The sequence below is a fragment of the Aedes albopictus genome, chromosome 3 (assembly GCF_035046485.1).
Source record: "Aedes albopictus strain Foshan chromosome 3, AalbF5, whole genome shotgun sequence".
Taxonomy (NCBI): domain Eukaryota; kingdom Metazoa; phylum Arthropoda; class Insecta; order Diptera; family Culicidae; genus Aedes; species Aedes albopictus.
Window position 1 is genome coordinate 370,015,734 of NC_085138.1, and position 18,140 is coordinate 370,033,873.

At 38.2% G+C, this 18,140-nt stretch overlaps 1 protein-coding gene across 6 annotated transcripts in view; it reads left to right on the forward strand.

Moving 5' to 3' along the window:
• The window catches only part of LOC115267813 (protein germ cell-less), a 39,292-nt gene continuing 21,152 nt past the window's right edge, over nt 1-18,140 (forward strand). The window contains exons 1-2 of one of the 6 annotated variants that reach the window (XM_062855566.1): nt 2-618; nt 831-1,291. The gene's annotated coding sequence lies outside the window, so the exon portion shown is untranslated. Of the gene's footprint in view, nt 619-769; nt 1,292-18,140 lie in introns of all 6 variants that reach the window. The other 5 variants (XM_062855568.1, XM_062855569.1, XM_062855567.1 and 2 more) reach the window with 5 other exon arrangements.

The following is an 18,140-nucleotide window of genomic DNA, read 5'->3' on the forward strand; positions in this document are numbered from 1 at the left end:
AAACGAGCGAGCCATTTTTGTTTTGACGCCAGGTCGGTTCGGTTCGATCGTGCGTGCTTCACCGTTCTAGTGAAAAAATCGTGCTTCCTGATGATCAGCGACTGGTCTTCAATAATTTGTGAAAAACGAGTGAGGAACCTGATTTGCGGCTAGTAAAACGGTAGTGATTGTGGTTTTGTGATAGGAAAAAAAGCTTTGCGCTGAGTTTCTGAAAAGGTGTGTTGATATTTTTCCTTCCATCGCGTATCGCTTCGGCACAACGGGACATCCTTAAGCAAACGCGGTCAAAATTATTCCACATTACAGCGGCATTGGAAAGTTCGTAATCTCGAGTAACTTTAATATAATACTTCAATCTAAAATGAACTAATTTGCCTAATCTAGGTTTTGCCTCATTCCAATGTCTCAGATTCCAATCATAATCGTTTCTCAACACGCAGTGTACGATTTTGTTGACAGGGGAGAGGAAGAATTTGTTTACCTACACAATCTGAGTGAATTGGATCTGTATGATTAACCGAAGCGACACAACACGGGCATTGTGGAAGCTCTGTTCAGCTGCAGCTGACCTACTGCGGCAAAGTTGTTTCGCAAGCAAAAACCATCTATCGCGACTAGGTAATGTTTTTGCTGCTTTGTTTGCGACGGGATTCAGACATCTTAATCGATTGCGATTGTGCTAAGTTTATGATCATCGTTGTGTAATCGAGCTTATCATCGACATCAATTCCTTTTGCATTTTTTTTTCGGGAAAATGGGACGTATATAGAAGTGCGCAGTTAGGAAGTGCATGGACAAAAAAGTGTAAACCGTAATTGTGAATCTTTCAGAGAAGGGGAAGACAAAGGCACTACGTCAACAGTAGAAGCTGTGCGTGTGCATTAATATTCATCTGTTGCGGGGGTGTGCACACTGGTCTGCTGGATAAACTCATACTACCTACCTAGTGGCTGTAATAAAAACGTGTACCTATAATAAAGTTCAGAACGACGTTAAATCCGTAAAAATGGCAAATGCATTGCATTCGATTCTGCTTATACCGTGCGTGATGTGAAATGCATATTGTGCCCCTTACGACGTTCAACGTTTTATCTGTGGAGTGGATCTGTGGAAAAGGTTGCATGCACCAGTGAGTCATATTGTTCAAGGCTGAGACAAGAGAAGAAAACTGGAAGTGAAGTAATTGCTGCCGTTCTTATTTATATCGTTTGCGCCTCAGACGGTTGCTGGAACATCAGTCAGTAATTTGAGTAATCATCATTGAATACAAACGTCTTCGATTCTTTTGTCTGTAAGTATACTAAACATATTTTTAAAATATAATTTTGCAGGAATATTTGCAAAGGGGTGTAAGTGACCATTCTGCCGAGTTTGAACTTAGCATATAAAAAAATGTTCTTCAGATTTCAAGCTTTCAGGAGCTTTTAAAAAATTGTTTTTAGATGATTAGAAAAATTTCACAAATCGAAGAAAATTTGATCGATTTTGAAATTTTATACATTTTGTATGCGATGATAAATTGGTGAAAAACTTTAAATCTCATTTACCCGAAAGTGTTTTTTGTCACTAACACCCTTTGCTTCTGACCCCCTCATTTATATCTGCAGATGGCAAACTGCTTCAAACGCTTACATGATGAAGGCCGTTGTAGTATCAATCAATGGCATCTTCTTAATCACTTAGAGCATGGTTTCCAAAACTGTGGGTCGCGACCCCACCAAGGGGGTCGCCGGCCTCCATCCAGAGGGTCGCGAGGTACAGTAAAATATTGTGCTGAAACTTACAACAAATGAGGGAATTTCTATGGGGGGTCGCGAAAACTACGTCTGCAGGCAAAAGGAGGTCGCACGACCTGAAAGTTTGGTAACCTATGACTTAGAGTGTCAATGGATGGTGAGTAGTCATGAAATTTGGCCGCAACCAAATCAGTAAAGAGATCCCAGTTGGTTGACCGGGGATTCCTGAAACACAATGCTTGCGAAGTATCATTTAAGTGTTCAAAGCAGGTGTAGCGATGGTCGGATAAAAAATCTTCATCTGAAACATGCCAATTGGTCATCTCGTGACTAATTCTTCTAGAGCAAAGCGTTATGTCTAACACTTCCTCTCTAGGCAGATACCATGTTAGATCTGTACTACTTAAGTATTCCCTCAAACTGGGAACCTCTCAAGTCTAAGCTGCCCCAGATTATATGGTGAGCATTAGCATCACTGCCAACAATTAGCTGAAGACGTTTTGAAGTGCAGTGTGGGATGACTTACTTGGAAGCATCCGTGATTCATCATCCGAAAAATACACCGAACAATACTGCCTATGATCGCATAATTGTCCTATATGAATAGGAAACCCAGCAAAGATGGGACTGATATGCGATCATGGGCAGAATAGGTAAAGGTATTCAATGTTGAGGTTTCGAACAGATACATCGATTGCAATAGTACATAGTACATTTCTAGCGACTAATTCAGAGACGAGTGTAGCAGCGATTGCGTTGTTGACAAGCACACATGTTGGAGGCATGACACACAAGTTTGCCATTTAATTTTTAACGGAAAGTAGCAAACACCGGGTTCACAAGGTTTCCTAGATAGAAACTCCGCTTGTACCATTTTGCATAAGTCTACAAAGCTTGATCGTTTCTGTTCTTTTATGCTGAACATTGATCTGAGCTATTTTAACAGTAGCCACTTCCTAAGCTAGGCAAGGCACAAAAAGGGGAGGGGTCAGGGGTTTTGAGCCGACCCCCCCCTCCTTTCTGCACACGGGCTTGCAATGACATCTTAATAATGTCGCCCTTACTCAGCATCAACCTCAAGTTTGAGACAAAAGAAGGGCAGCTGATGGCCACGGAGAAACACAAGATGCTCCGCTTATAGCGCAGTGAGGGCAAAAAATTGTGGAAGGCGCCACTCCACAGGCTCCATTTGCTATTAGGTTTCTATTAGACCCCTCCAAGCATTCATTCCTAGGCACGGGACCGAAAAAGCAGCATAACACAATGAATTAGGGGTCACCTGGTTAGTGGATTCTTATCACTGGAACAGGCGATCCGTAGTGCTATTCTTAGACAGTTGAACTTTGCCCCGGTGAGGACGTCACGTCAAGAAGAAGAAGAAGTGGACTTTCAACTTTCACTTCTCTCTACAATCAGCACGATGAGAGTGAAACGCAGGATAGCATGGATAAGAACTATTTGTGGAGATTTTATGTTACTGAGCCTCTTTAGAATTCGTAAATAGGTATGCGGTTTAATGTCAGCTTGATAGCCATGCCACGTTTGACGCTAGATGGTGCTGTATGCTATAAGCTATTTTACGAGACGTTCTACCGGTGGGCCGCTCATTGTTATTGTTTACATTTGATGTTTTTGTTTTCGCGAAAAGTAGCATAACATGTGGTGAGCGCCAATCAGATTTTTGCTGGCAGAGATGTTTCGGTTTCTAATGTGGCATGTATCAATCCCCCGAGCTGCATGATGTTACTAGCAGAGGAAAAAACATCCCCACGGTCTACGGGTATTGATTATAGTGGACGGATTGACGCATTTTCGCATCTAAATGAACCCCGTTTTTTTGATGGGCCTGTATCACATGTTATGCTAGCGAAAATGTAAATAAATGGGCCCAGCGGTTGGACTTCAAAACTGGTAAACATTCGAAAAACAGCTGATTTGAAACGTCTCATAAAATGCCTTATTCGCAAAGTTGATGTATGGAGATAAGTGGGAGCGGATCATACTGTCATTATAATATGTTGGATAAAGTGGCAATTCTAGTTGAATAGGGGTTTTGACCCCATTCCCGCCACTACAGGTAAACAAAATTGTGCATTACCTAAATTCACAACGAAACGACCGTTTTCGTCCACTTCCATCTGAATCAGATACTTTTTTGCATGAACTTGTTGTTAACAGTGATTGTTGTGAAGATTTTCTGCCGGAAATTTGTTTTTTAACGAGCTTACTGCACCTAGTCTAGCGCCAATTCTCAGCACCAGTGCCAAACATCCAGCAAATTTAAATGGGAAACCACTTCGGCACCCATATTTGTGCTGACGAAGTGCACCCGTCTGCGTGCAATAGTTATTTTGAGCACTTGTGCGGTTTCAGAATGAACGCGTAGCTCATTGACTGTGAATCTCGTTGCGGCAGGCGAGTCACTTTTTAGTGATTTGGTCACTATTTTTGAGCCGGTCACTAAAAAGTCACTATTTGCATGAAAAAGTCACTAAAGTCACTTTTTTCAGTAAAATGATCACTAAAGTCACTATTTTCGTTAATCTGACTACATTAAAAACATTTATTGTCAAAATTAATGGACAAATTTTCCTCAGAAACCTTATCCTTAAAAAAAAATTTCGGCTGCGCAGCTTATTACACTATTATTGTTCTTGTCTTTATTAACCTTCATCACATTGGAAGCAGCTCGCTGACGTAGTATACGGTTTGGATCGAAAATTAACTAAAGGAGGGTTAATATGTTTTCTCGTATTCCGAAGAAGTAAAAATAAATGTGTGGCTATGATTATAGATGAATTTCTGAAATATTATACTTTTTCAATAATAACATTGCAATATTCCTTAAGTATTTTCATTTAAAATTTCAGTTTAATTAAATCACCCTATATCTTCGCATTATTTCAAACTGTTAAGAATTGAATGTTTGGATGGAGTTCAGCGGATCGGAATACGATAACACATACCCAGCTTTAGCATCCTATTAAACATCATATGCGATCGTGTGTTGATTGGGCAGTGCATTGTATTCCCCTGTATCAGTTAATCTTGGATAAATCGGATATTTACAGCTCAAGAACTTTTATAGTAGGTAAAGAAAATATTCTTTTTCAGTTTTTTCAGTAGATTGCAGAACTATTTATGTTACAAATGCGAGATGAATTTCTGATGAAACTATTGAAGGTAGTAGTGACATCATTTGATCATCATTTTTTTTTTTACTGAAATCCGGAAAAGTTTATAATGAAGTTTATTTACTTCTGATGAAAATATTCATAATTCTTCGAATATTGTTTTCATGAATCTTTCATTCATCTCTGGAGCTTTTCTTGGAATCTAATTTTATCAAAATTTCATCCAATATGCGATGGTGAGATTCAACAAGAAATCTGCCAAAGTTTCTTTCGCAAAATTTGCTCAGCTTCTGTAATTATTTTCATAAAATATAGATCAGTTTTTCAACTGCGTCTTCGAGAAATCGATTGAACAGTTTTTTTTTCAGAAATCCAGTTTCTGCGAAAGTTTTCCAGAAGTGGAAAGAATTAGATTTTGGGAATCTTGTACAAACAAAGAATTATGAACACATATATTTCTTAGAAACAGAAATACTAAACAGGTTGCAATGAAACATTTTTTGTAATATTATCTGAATGTAGGAATATTGTATGAAAGTTTCATTTGATTTGCTCAAACCTTCAAAAAGTTGTGGTCGTATATTTGTCTCGGGAATCTATATTTTTTGTACTTGTTCTTCAAAGAAAATGAAATTTTCTTACTGGTAGGCAGTGCTGCAATTTTTCGACAGGCCTTTATGATAGCGATATTTTGCTTTTTTCATTTTCTCCGTTTTGGTTTTCCTGTCAATGTTGCTTTCCGATCAGCAACACGGGAGCGAAATGAAATAGGTACTCACACTCGCACGCAGCGTGCTGAAAGCGAGAGCTGACAGGGCTAATTTCCATTCAATTTTCTGTAGTTGAGTGCTTTCACCCGTGGTAGCGTATAGGGCACTCACTCTCACAAGCCACCGAATGGCCTTTCAGCATGAGTAGTGTGTGGTTGATTGGGAATTTATCTTGTTGGGTCGCTTACGAATGGAGCTCTCGGACTCTGTCAGGTCTCACAACGAGGAACTGAAAACGACCGCCGCTGTCATTCATTTTCGGCTGAAAAACAGGCACTGAGACTGATATTTTGCAAGATTGCTAGTAGGCAATAGTGGTTTCTGCTTTTAGTGGTGTCGCGTGTACGTACACGCTGCATTACACGAACACTACCTGAGTTACTGGTTGAAAATAGTAAACAAAGATCAGCTGTTCCCGGCAAAATCAAATGGGCATATTTTCAACCAGTAGATTTGCATAAGTGTTCGTGATACCGCGCTGCGAAACCACTATGGCACAAAATTCATTGTAAGAACGTGTGCGTCCACAGTAAAATAAAATTAACAACAGATTCACCCAGGTGAGCGCTTTTTTTATCTGTATTTACGAGATTTTTAGCCCTAGGCTAGTTCATCTCGGGACCCACGCTTTACTTCCCTTCCGAAGGAAGAACTCACATTTTGTGAGTTTGTCGGGAGTGGGAATCGATCCCAGGTCCTCGGCGTGATAGTCAAATATTTTAACCATCACACCAGATCCACTCCATGCAAGGTGTGCGCTTTAAATTGTGCCAATTACATGATATTTCGGTGTAGAATAAAAATCCTTGAAAATAACAGGGGTTTCGAAGTTTCGGTCGCTCGGCTAATATTCATCCAAGGATGTTTTCGATCACCTGGCAATCATTTGACTCATTTATCCATACTGAGCTATCAGAAGCCTAATATTGAAATGAGGTGTTCGGCAAACTTGTAGTGTTTTTCCTACAATTAACACCAAGGACTAACTCTCATATACACGGCGTGAGAGCGCTAGTAACACCTACTCATACTAACACTTTTACGCCGTAAATATGGTATGTGGGGGCAAGATGGGTCAGTACCGTTTTCAAACGTACTATTTATTTTTTGAATCTTTCTATAATTTTCCCAGATGAACGACGTGGATACACAAAAAAGTGATATATTGTTTTTAAAATTCTTTACGTTCCTTATGCAGAAAAAAAATAAAATATTTTTTCGTTATACTCCTTATGCTATACATTCCATATAACTACGTGTAATGTGTAGACGGGGCAAGATGGGTCACCCTATTTTTTTGGTATGTTTGCATAGTTTTTAAAAATGTTTTATTTTTAATAGAAAGGCTATTATGTGACCTACATTACCGAAGCGACTAGAGCGCTGAAAATTTGTGAACATATTTTTAATATTTTTCTACAAAAAATATAAGTTTTCAAAGTTTTTTATGGCTATCTGAATAAAAATATTCTGTTTCTGAGAATAATCTACCGATATGTTTCAACACTTCTTTCATGTAATCTGTACGTACATATGTGAAGCTTAGATGTATAGAGAAAAAATAGAAGATCTAGTATTTTTTGTTGGAGAAAAATCGAATTTCTGATAGCTGACCCATCTTGCCCCCGTAGAAATGAGGTGGGGCAAGCAGGCCTGGTAGTGAGTCACTTTTTAGTGATTTGGTCACTATTTTCGAGTCAGTCACTAAAAAGTCACTATTTTCATGAAAAAGTCACTAAAGTCACTTTTTTCAGTAAAATGGTCACTAAAGTCACTATTTCCGTAAATCTGACAACATTTAGAAGATCATATGAGAATTTTGGTAAAACAGCAATGCCAAAATTGATAAAAGAATTTTCCTCAAAAACTTTGCATTAAAAAAAATTTCGGCTGCGCCGCTTTTTAAGTCATTATTTTAGCTTATAGCTACAGTTTTATTGTATTTCGAAGAAGCGAAGATGGATTTGTAGTTAAGATTATAGATGAATTTCGAAATTACTATACTTTTTAATGGTAACACTGATATATTCCTGCATTTAAAGTGTCAGTTTATTTATATCACGGTATATCCACGAATTTAAGAACTGGTAATGATTAAATGTGTGAAATAAGTTTATCGGATAAAAATACGATAACACACAGTGCATTGTATTCCTCTGAATTGGTTTATCTCGAGTTAATCGAAACTTTTTAAACAAATTTTAGAGTTTGCAGAACAATTTCTGTTGCAATTGCGAGATGAATTTCTGATGAAATTACTGGAGGTAGTCGTAACATCATTTTTTCAGCAGCTTTTCACTGAAATCCGAAAGAGTTTATGATGGAGTTCATTTGAGAGTTTCTGATGGAAATCTCCATACACGTGATAGTAAAAAAATGGTGGAGGTATTCTGCCGTAATTCTGCAAAGTGACGTAAGCGACATTGATAGTTTTGGCCCATCTTTTGGTTATTATGCATAAAACTCTTGCTCATCCTCTAAGTTTTATTCCATAGATGATAGATTACGACTAGATCTTGCATTCTAATACAGCAGGCATACCACAGTGTTATTTTTACACTAGATATTATACATAATATACCGAAAAATATTGGCATTTTAATGGCGCTTACGTCACTTTGCAGAATTACGGCAGTATTTCAATAATATTTTGTATTTGAAATGAATCCAGAAGTTTGTTCAAAACGTTTCTTAAAACATTTTTTCAAGAATCTTTTGTTCCTCTCTGAGTTCATAGATCAAACTGTTTTCGCCAAGAATATGTAAGTTTCATCAGGAATTTAAAGATTCATTCAATTTCAGAAGTTCCTCCAAAACATATTTGGCTACATTGTTCAGGAGAATAGTAACAGCTTTGGCGACGACTGTTTGGTAGACTTTTTGGGTATTTTTGTGGCGTTTCAGTCTTTTCGGGGAGAATAGTATGAATATATTCATTATTCTTCACAATATTTCAGGGAGAATTCTTCCGAGAATTTCTTGTCGTGGCAAATGCCAGAGCATTTATCTAAAATCGCTTTTATTTAAAATCTCTACTAGAAATGTAGCATTTTTAATCGATTAAAACCTCCAGTTCCGCAAGTTTTTTCATGCAATATTTACTCGAATTTATTGCATAGTAATGGAGTAAATTTTAGATTGCAACTGGAAGCTGCCATAAATTACTTTTGAACTATTGTTCCAGTTACAACAGCTTTAAAAAAACAACAGCTATCCAATTGAAGGTTTTCTTAGAAAGAATTCATTGCTTGCCAAGCCCATATTTGCCGTCATGAGGAAAAGGGAGGATAATTCTTCTGAAACACGAAATTCCTCACAAAATGTCATACATGTTTAAACATTAATTAATTCAGTGATGTCTGCATTAGTTGTGTCAGTTGTTTGTCACGAGAATCTAAAATTTTTTTGTGACCTTAGCACTTTTGAAAATCATGAGTGGGCGAATTTCGGCGCATAATTTCTTTGAAAATGAAATTTTCTTGCTGATGGGCAAAAGAAAAATTCGAAGAAAGTTTACGTAGGAATTTGGCCACAGTAATATAAAATTAACAGTCTCTGCAGTAAAATTTCATCACAAATTTAATAATCAACATGCAGAAATCTGTCTGCACTTGAAGTAACAAACATCACACATCGAAGGAAAACTTGTGTTTTACCTGATAACAAATTTGCTTGTGATTTCTACCTGTCAGAGATTTTCACGGAACTTATTACCTGTAGTTTTGGTGTGATAATCAAACTGGTTTCATGTTCGAACCACAATTTTTCACTGCAACCGATGTTTTCTTAATTAATAATTAAGTTTTGTGACGGCTCAGGCTCATTTCGGTTCAACTTGAGTTAAACCGCGACAGTTTGTTAAATAATTCACCAAATCAAATGTAGGTGTCGCATGTACGATATGCACGAAGAGGTGGTATTTTGATATCATCATTAACAAACAGTTACCAACAACATTTTTGAAGATAGTAGAATATAGTTAAGGCTTCTTAAATTGAACACTTTCCGAAATAAAAAAAAATATTCAAACAGAGCACAAACTCTGGAACGTAGCTAAAAATTATGCATTTATTTTCTCGGGAAGTCGTTAATTCATCTAATGTTTAGCATATAAATTCTATAGTGGATAACTGACACTGAGGGAGATTACAAGTGGTAATCGAAATACGCAACATAGGGCGGAATTAAAAGGTACGAAACTGATTACACTCATTCGAAGAGGGTATTCTGCTTAGAGGGTTCGAAAAGTCGGTACAAGATATAAATTCAATTTTCTAATAATTTTGAGGTCACTATTTAGTCACTATTTGGTCACTTTTTGGATATTTTTGGTCACTAAAGTCACTATTATTTTGCCACCTGAATGCTACCAGCCCTGATGGGTCATGTTTTGACAATTGTTTGTCAAGAAGCAGGTATCAAACTGTATGACCTTTCTATACCCTTATATCATAGCTGACTAGTGTATCTGGAAGTCGTGATAGAAAACAGAGAAATGCTATTTATATTCAGAATGTTATAGGGATCCATTTCTTAGGTGACCCATCCTGCCCCCACTTACCATATAAGAGTAAGGATACGGCGTCCTTGGTGATAATTGAAGGAAAAACACTTATCTACAAGTTTGCCGAACACCTCATTTCAATTTTAGGCTTCTGAACTGAGATATAGACAAATGAGTCAAATGATTGCCAGATGATCGAAAACATCCTTGACATAATCGTCATAATTGAAAAATCGAAAGCAGTTTTCTCGCTGAAATTTTCGCAATGAAAATGTATTCACTGTATTCCGGGTGGAGAATGGAACACTGTGAATACAATTTCACTGCCGAAATTTCAGTGTTGAACGAGAAAACTGCTTTCGAATTTTCAATGATTACGGTTATGTCAATGACGAATCCTTAATCAGTAGGATACATCATCAAAACAAGAAACAGTATTGAACTTAAAGTGTTCCCAATGTCTGCAAACGTGCTAACAAATTAAAACCATATTTTCTTGCGTGATGAAGTAGGATAAGTTGATATTTTTATTGTCACCAACAATCAGTTATCAAAACTTTCGAAAATAGCAAAAAATATAGTTAAGGCTTCCTTTGTGCTCATGAATACTTTATTGTTTATTTTTTTTTGTTTTGGAAAGTGTTCAATTTCCAAAACAAAAAAAAATAAACAATAAAGTATTCATGAGCACAAACTCTGGAAGTTTAAAGTTAGGCATTGATTTTCTTGGGAATTCGTTAATTGTTCGAAAGTTCAACATAGAAACTCAATTTTCTATTAATTTTGAGGTCACTAGGGTAAATGTACCAATAGTGGTGCTATTAGTAGTAAAATAATTGAATAAAATTTATAATACCACTACATAAAAAGTCTGAAAGCGTTCATCGGTAGTTTTTCACTTAAACTTGCTAGGAAAAATGTAAAAACCATTGTTTATATCAGTTTTTATCAAAAAATCACTTGCACCAACTATAGGTACACGGTTCCTATTATGGAGGTAAAATTTAACATTGGTTCCTATAGTGGCGCATCCCATTGAATTCTTATGGGACCCACCACTATAGGAACACTACCACCACTATAGGTGCAAAGGAACAAAAAAAAAATAAGGAAAATAATTGTTTAAAATAGCTTTTTGTAATTACGTTCCTAAAAGTTTTACTTTTCCATCAGTGAAATTGCAGTGAAAAGGCCTACTTTTCCACACTTGAACAACAGTGCCGAAAAGTACTACTTTTCGGCACTCTTAAATTTGCCGAAAAGTAGTACTTTTCGGCACTGTTGTTTGAATGGCAAATTTGATTATTCTTTTACACTCTTTTGTACTACAAACTGAGTTAACTTGCCGGGAGTATATCTCCTTTATGTTCGAGCACGAATTGCAGTTCATTTTCGGCATTTTTTCTCGCAGAATTTGAAGGAAAAGTGCCAGACCGAACTGAACGGGAGCTTGAAAATTTGTGACAGTCATCTCGATCTGTCCTGATCAGCCCGCCTACTTAAACGCCTACTTGATTGGGTAAAAGGCTAAAACACGTGGAAGCTCGCTTGCCTGTTGTCTCAGAATGTGTTCGTGCAGCACATGAAGGTGGTAATGGATGGGTGTTTTTCGTAATTACAAAAAAACTTTGTATGCAACTCGTTGCAAAACTCGATTTTTTCAGCACTCGTTGTATTTATCCAACTCGGCAAGCCTCGTTGGATAAATGTACAACTCGTGCTGAAAAAATCATCATTTTGCAACTTGTTGCATAAATAACTATTTTCGGCAAGTCCTGAACACTAAACTGAATTAGTGTTATTAATTAGGTATGATGCATCTATTTAAAATGTCATTTGCAAGCTTTTTGGTCGAAATAGTGCTAAATTGCCACTACCACCACTATTGGTACTACCTCCACTAAGGGAGATTTTACCCTAGTTATTTTGAGCACTTGTGCGGTTTTAGAATGAACGCGTAGCACATTGACTGTGAATCTCGTTGCGGGAGATTATTACCTACGGAAGTGCGTTTGGAAAATATGCGGCAAGTGATATTTTGACTTGGTTTGCTGTGAGGTGCCGGGAATTGACGCGGGTGACCAAGTAATTCGAAGCCCTACTAGGTTGTGCTAGTAAGTTGAAGTCTTTACAACGATGACATCCAAGGTAGCATTGCTAAAGATTATAAATCTGAATAAGTAACCCATGCAACTATATGGCACTATTATTCGCCTTGCGTGCCAATGCAGTGCTATTATAGAAATAACTTGCTCTATATTGGCCGTATAATAGCCCTATAAGACCAAAAAGGCAAAATATAAAGCTAATGGTTACTTGGGAATTGAAGTGATTCTAATATGAAGTGTTAAGCTATAAATGGGCTTCCATAACCATTTTGACATTTTACAAAGCCTACTTTGACACAATTCAATGGAATAAAACATAATATTCACACTTTAAATAATATACAATTTATATAGTTTGTTTAAATTATACCTGGAACACACAAGTGTCTCAAATGTTCGTACATCGTAGGGCAATGTTCCAACAGATACGTTGGCTCACGCCCGATTTGGAAGATTACGGATCGTTTAATTATTCGCTATACTGCCCCCACTCGCATAACTGTCCCATTTGACTTTTCATCATTTTTGAGTTAACGTTATGAATAGTCATCATTTTCGATGTACTTCCAAAAACAATATAAAAATTATGAATTTTTATGTCAATATGTGAAAAAAATACCAAGTCATGAGCGTCCCATATCAAAAGTACCCGCATAACAGTCCCATCATGGATTTTTGTGTCACGTAACACAACACTGAACAACTTTGTAGTGATTGTAATATTTTTTACAGTTATATATTCATGTGCAAAGCAATCTGTGAAAGTTCCGAGATGATCGAAATATTCTTCAAATTTTGGCGATTTTTCAAAGTTTTATATGGAAACATGTTTTCAAACTTCAAATGCTGTTTTCTCAATTCCTACTTTTTGCAAATGGGACTGTTATGCGAGTGGGGGCAGTATATTTGGCATCCAAACAATAGGTGTGATTGATCGGTTGCGGCGACCCGTTAGAAGCTAGATGCTGCTAGGCGATATGAGTACCTATAGCAAATCCTATTCAATGTCTCTTTAGATATGCATGCATCCGACCCAACACCCACGGATGCAGCAGCTCGACCGGTAAAAAGTGACATCATAGTCCCACACACAGATGGCCTGCTGCCCTACAGCGAAGTGTGGGCAGTGCCCGAAGGTGGTGCACTATTATTACACAAGTATCATTCAGTCGTAGCGATGGCAAAACTTTTGCATTTACAATGGGATAACTGCTAGGGATGTGCCTTCGGTATAACCAGTTGTTAGTCTACACACCTAGCTGTTGAAGACAAAGAACAAACTCATTGCTCGAAGTGTTGAACTTATCATCAAACTTAATGACTTCATTATTTGATCTTCGAGCAGACTTCAACCGATCTTTCGTACACATGCCTTGTTTCCTAAACAATTAGCGATCCAGTTGTATTTGTTAGGCTCATTCGCACACGTTACATATCCGCACTATCCAGAAGCGATCTTATTGTGCCTTGCAAGATAAATCCGCGAAACGCGTTTGTCTTCTTCTTTTTCATCAAGTTGCCAAAATATGACCGCACCACTATGAACGACCTGATGGTCAGAAATTCTGCATGCGGCGCTTATATCAAATCCACATGAGGCTGCGGCGATATGGCCGCGAGGAGATGCACGCGATACAGACGCAATGTGGAAATGGAAAAGATGAAGCCGTATCCTCCTGCAGCATCACTAAATAACATCTTGATTATTAAATACACAGCCGACGAGGTGATGCGTATGCGTATAGTGAAACAACAAGGGGACGGCAACCTATTTTTTCACTATGGAGTTTGACAGGTTGGATTGTGCATCCTTCCGTGGAGCATAAATTTATGCTCCAGCCAAAATATTCACCAACACAGTCGTGAAATTTGAATGTTTACTTTTTATACGAGGGGTATCGGTGCAAAACGCTTACATCACATTAGATCTCATAAAAGTGTAGATCATGAAAAAGTGGCACTGATTGATAATTTTTAATTTCAGAGTGTCGATGTTTAGGTAAAGTTCCTACAGAGAGTGAGAATTGCTTGTGAAAAGACACACATTACCTCTTTTCGCAAACTTTGTTCGCCAAAGTGCGTTTTTCCTTATTTCCTCCCGCTGCTGTATTGAGTAAATGTTGGTATTAGTGAGCACTGGTTGCGATGATAAGCGGCAACAAAATCAGATCACCGTAGCATCCCCGTGTGAAACAATGTCGCGATAAATATTATTACGATTTCTGGCCACTTGAGATGCCATTGTGCTAACTTTTGTTTTGATGTAAACGGCCTGAAGGCTGCTGCGATGCTGCTGGGTGGATGACAGTATCTGTTCGATTTTGACATTGCGTCTGTATCGCGGGTATCTCCTAGCGGCCATATGGCCGCCGCCCAATGTGGATTTATTATAAGCGCCGCAATAAATATCATGTCATCAATGTGTAAGTTAAAACAAATTTCCCTGTGATCCTTATCAGATAGATTTTATTCATTTCAACATGTAAAATACGTTTATTAAAAGATTGGCAGATATTCTTTACAATCTTTTATGAAAATTGTATAACTCTTGTGTATAATAGCGAAAGAAACGCAGTTAATGGACGTACCACAATGCAGCCAAAAAGGTGATTATACATTTTGAACACAACTCACGAGCAAGTCGTTTCGTTTTTGCGTCTTTATCGATCCCGAGCAATAATTGAATTCTGGCGGAATTCTGGACTTTTTTTTACTACTCCAGCAGCGGTAATTCTTTCGCTGGGTGATACTGATCACTCAAGTGATTGGTGATGGGTTTGAAACATGCAGCCGTAGCTATCGATGGCATTTTCGAAAGCGAGAATGTGAACAATTACTGATTCTCAACGACGATCAGCGCGCGATCGAAAGAGGCAATCATGTTTCCTATTCTCTGTTGAATTGCATTAACGCTGCTATTGGAAATTCTGATATCACAATTTTATGGATACCTTTGCTGGTGGGAATTTTTTCTTCATTGATTTTGTATTGCTTTTCCTAGTTTGTTGAATTAACAACTGTGATTGGAAATGAATGATTGAATAAGTCACCTCATAATCTAATCAGCTTGTCACCGCGCTATCAGTGTTCGTTGAATGTACCTTACAAGCGACAGTTCGGTATAGGTAAAGGCAATACACGCGCTGGAGCAGTTCTCTTTCTCAATTTATTAATTCCAAATACGATCCTATCAATAGCGCGCGCTCTCCGGTTTTGGTGTTGGTAGAGGTCAACTGTGACTGGAGGTTTGTGGGTGGCCTTCATAAAAATGTTTTGCTGGTTTTAAACCGTCTCTTTTGACTGCGTTTCGCAAGCATAATGAATCTAGGAAGTAGTTTAGTTTCAATAGAGAGACAAACACAACTGGAACAGTGAATTTATTTTAGGCTATCCATCAATTCTAACGGAGTCATGGTACATCATCAATGATTTTTAATTGGATTTACCAAATAATCAAAAACCGACATCTCTTCTCGACGTTGCGTCAAGTAGTGATTGTTTGTGAATGCCTCCAAGGGGGAGTCTTGCCATCACTTTTGTGGAATCTCGTAACAGATACGCTATTGAAGCAACTCAATAATAGCGGGTTTCTTAGTAATGGTTTTGCTGACGACTACCTAACATTGTTTTTCGGTATGTGCATCAACACCCTTTTCGACCTGATGCAAAGCGCCTTTTCGGTAGTTGACAGGTGGTGTCGCTAATATGACCTTTCGGTAAATCCGAGTAAAACATCTTGTTCTTTTCACTGAAAGGCAAAACCGTAATGGCGTTCGACCTTTGCGCCTTTGATTCTGAAATCGATTTGACTGAACATGTAAAGTACGATTCCAAGCTTTCTTGGATACCCCATATTGAGTTTAGAATCAAGAAAGGTTGTATGGCCTTCAGGCAATGCCGAGGAATCTTTGGTAAAACTTGGGATCTTAAACCTTAGTATATCAAAGGGATTTACACAACTGTTGTTCGACCAATATTGGCCTATGGATGTCTTGTGTGGGGGCGAAAGGGCGAAATGAGAACAATCCAATCAAAATTAGGAGAATTTTCCTAGTAGCTGTTTTAGGACTTCACAGGTAATTCATTGAGGATTTCCATGGGGTAATTCTGCAGGAGTTTCCCGGTGATTTATCAAGGAGTTTTGTCACCTCTCCTGGGAAAGGTTGCATGAGATGGAGGACAAAATAGGTAGAAAGATGATGCTGGAGGTACTGGTACCGATATCCACGTACCCAAACCAGCCGATACAATTGGTTCGAGATCGTGGAACCATCAATAAAGTAAACTATTCGGGATCACCCATAATTCAATGAAAACATAAATTTCACATGCAATAAAAAAATGTATTTTACTAGTTGTACACAGAAAAAAATATGTAATTAAAATTCAGCGAGAAATCATGCACATAAAGGGAATGCTAGAGTTAGTGCATATTTACATGAGATATCATGTAAAATTACGTTACGTTTGTGTAAATTTCCGCCAATAGTCGCGTAACCGGTTGGAGTCTATGGTGGTTTACGCGATGGTTGGCGGAAATTTACACGATGATAATGTAATTTTACATTATATCTCATGTAAAAGTGCACTAACTCTAGCATTCCCTTTATGTGCATGATTTCTCGCTGAGATTTAATTACATGTGCGTTGATGTAGAATAGATGGTACTCTCATCCAACTAAACAATTTTGTATTGTGTTGCGCGTGTAGTGTATTTCACATGGTAAGAAAATGACCTATGCTTCCATTTCATACAGGATACTAAGACCAACTTTGATGCCCTCGCGAGGCTGCTGATAGTGAGTAGGTTACAGTTTCTCAGGAGTTCCTCCAAGAGTTCCATGTGAATTCTTCAAAATGTTCCTCAAAAATTTCTCTAGGAGTTCCTCGGGAATACCTCAAGAAGTTCCACAAGAATTCCTTCAGGAGTTCCTCGAAATTTTCCAATTGGCAATCCCTCCAGGAGTTTCATGCCAGTACTTTAAGGAATTCTTCTGAAATTCTTCGGAAAGATCTCCAGGACTTCCTCGGAAACCTCTCCAGGAGGTCGTCGGCAATGTTCCCAGGCGATCCCTGGCAACTTTTACAGAAGTTCTTAGACTTTCTTAGGAAGTACTCTGGGAATTTCTCAATGAGTTTCTCGGATACTTCCAGGAATTCCTCGGGCGTTCCTTCAGGAGTTCTTCTGGGTTTCTTCCAGAAAATGCTTGGGAAGTTCTCCACGAGTTAATGTACTTGGGAAATCCTGCAGAAGTTCTACATGAATTCATTCAGAAGCTCCTCGGGAATACCTGCAGGAGTTCCTAAAAAAATTTACTTGGAAGAATTTCTAAGGAATCTGCGAGAAACTCCTGGAGGAATTCCTGAAGAATTCTTGAGGAATTCCCAAGGAACTTCTGAAGGAAATCCCGAGGGGTTACTGGAGGAATTCCCGAAAAACTCCAGAAGAAATTCCCGAAGAACTTCTAGAGAAATTCCCGAGGAACTCCTGGGGGAATTCGCGAGGAACTCTTGCAGGAATTCCCGATGACTTCCTTGGAGGAATTCTCGATGAAATCTCGGAGAACTCCTGCGGGAATTCCCTGGGAACTCCTGGAGGAATTCGCGGGGAACTACTACATGAATTCTCGGGGAAATCTTGGAGGAATCCTGGAGCAATTTGCGGGGAACTCCTGGAAGAATTTCCTGGGAATTCCAAGAGAATTTCCTGGGAAATTTCTGAAGGAATTTCTTGGGAATTTCAAGAGGTTTTTCCGGGAAACTTTTCCAGGAATTCCTGGGGAACTCCTGTAGGTATTCTCGGAGAATTTATGGAGGAATTCCTGGGAAAGTATGAAGTAATTCTCGGAGAACTCTTAGAGAAATGCCCGGGGATCTCCTGGAGGAAT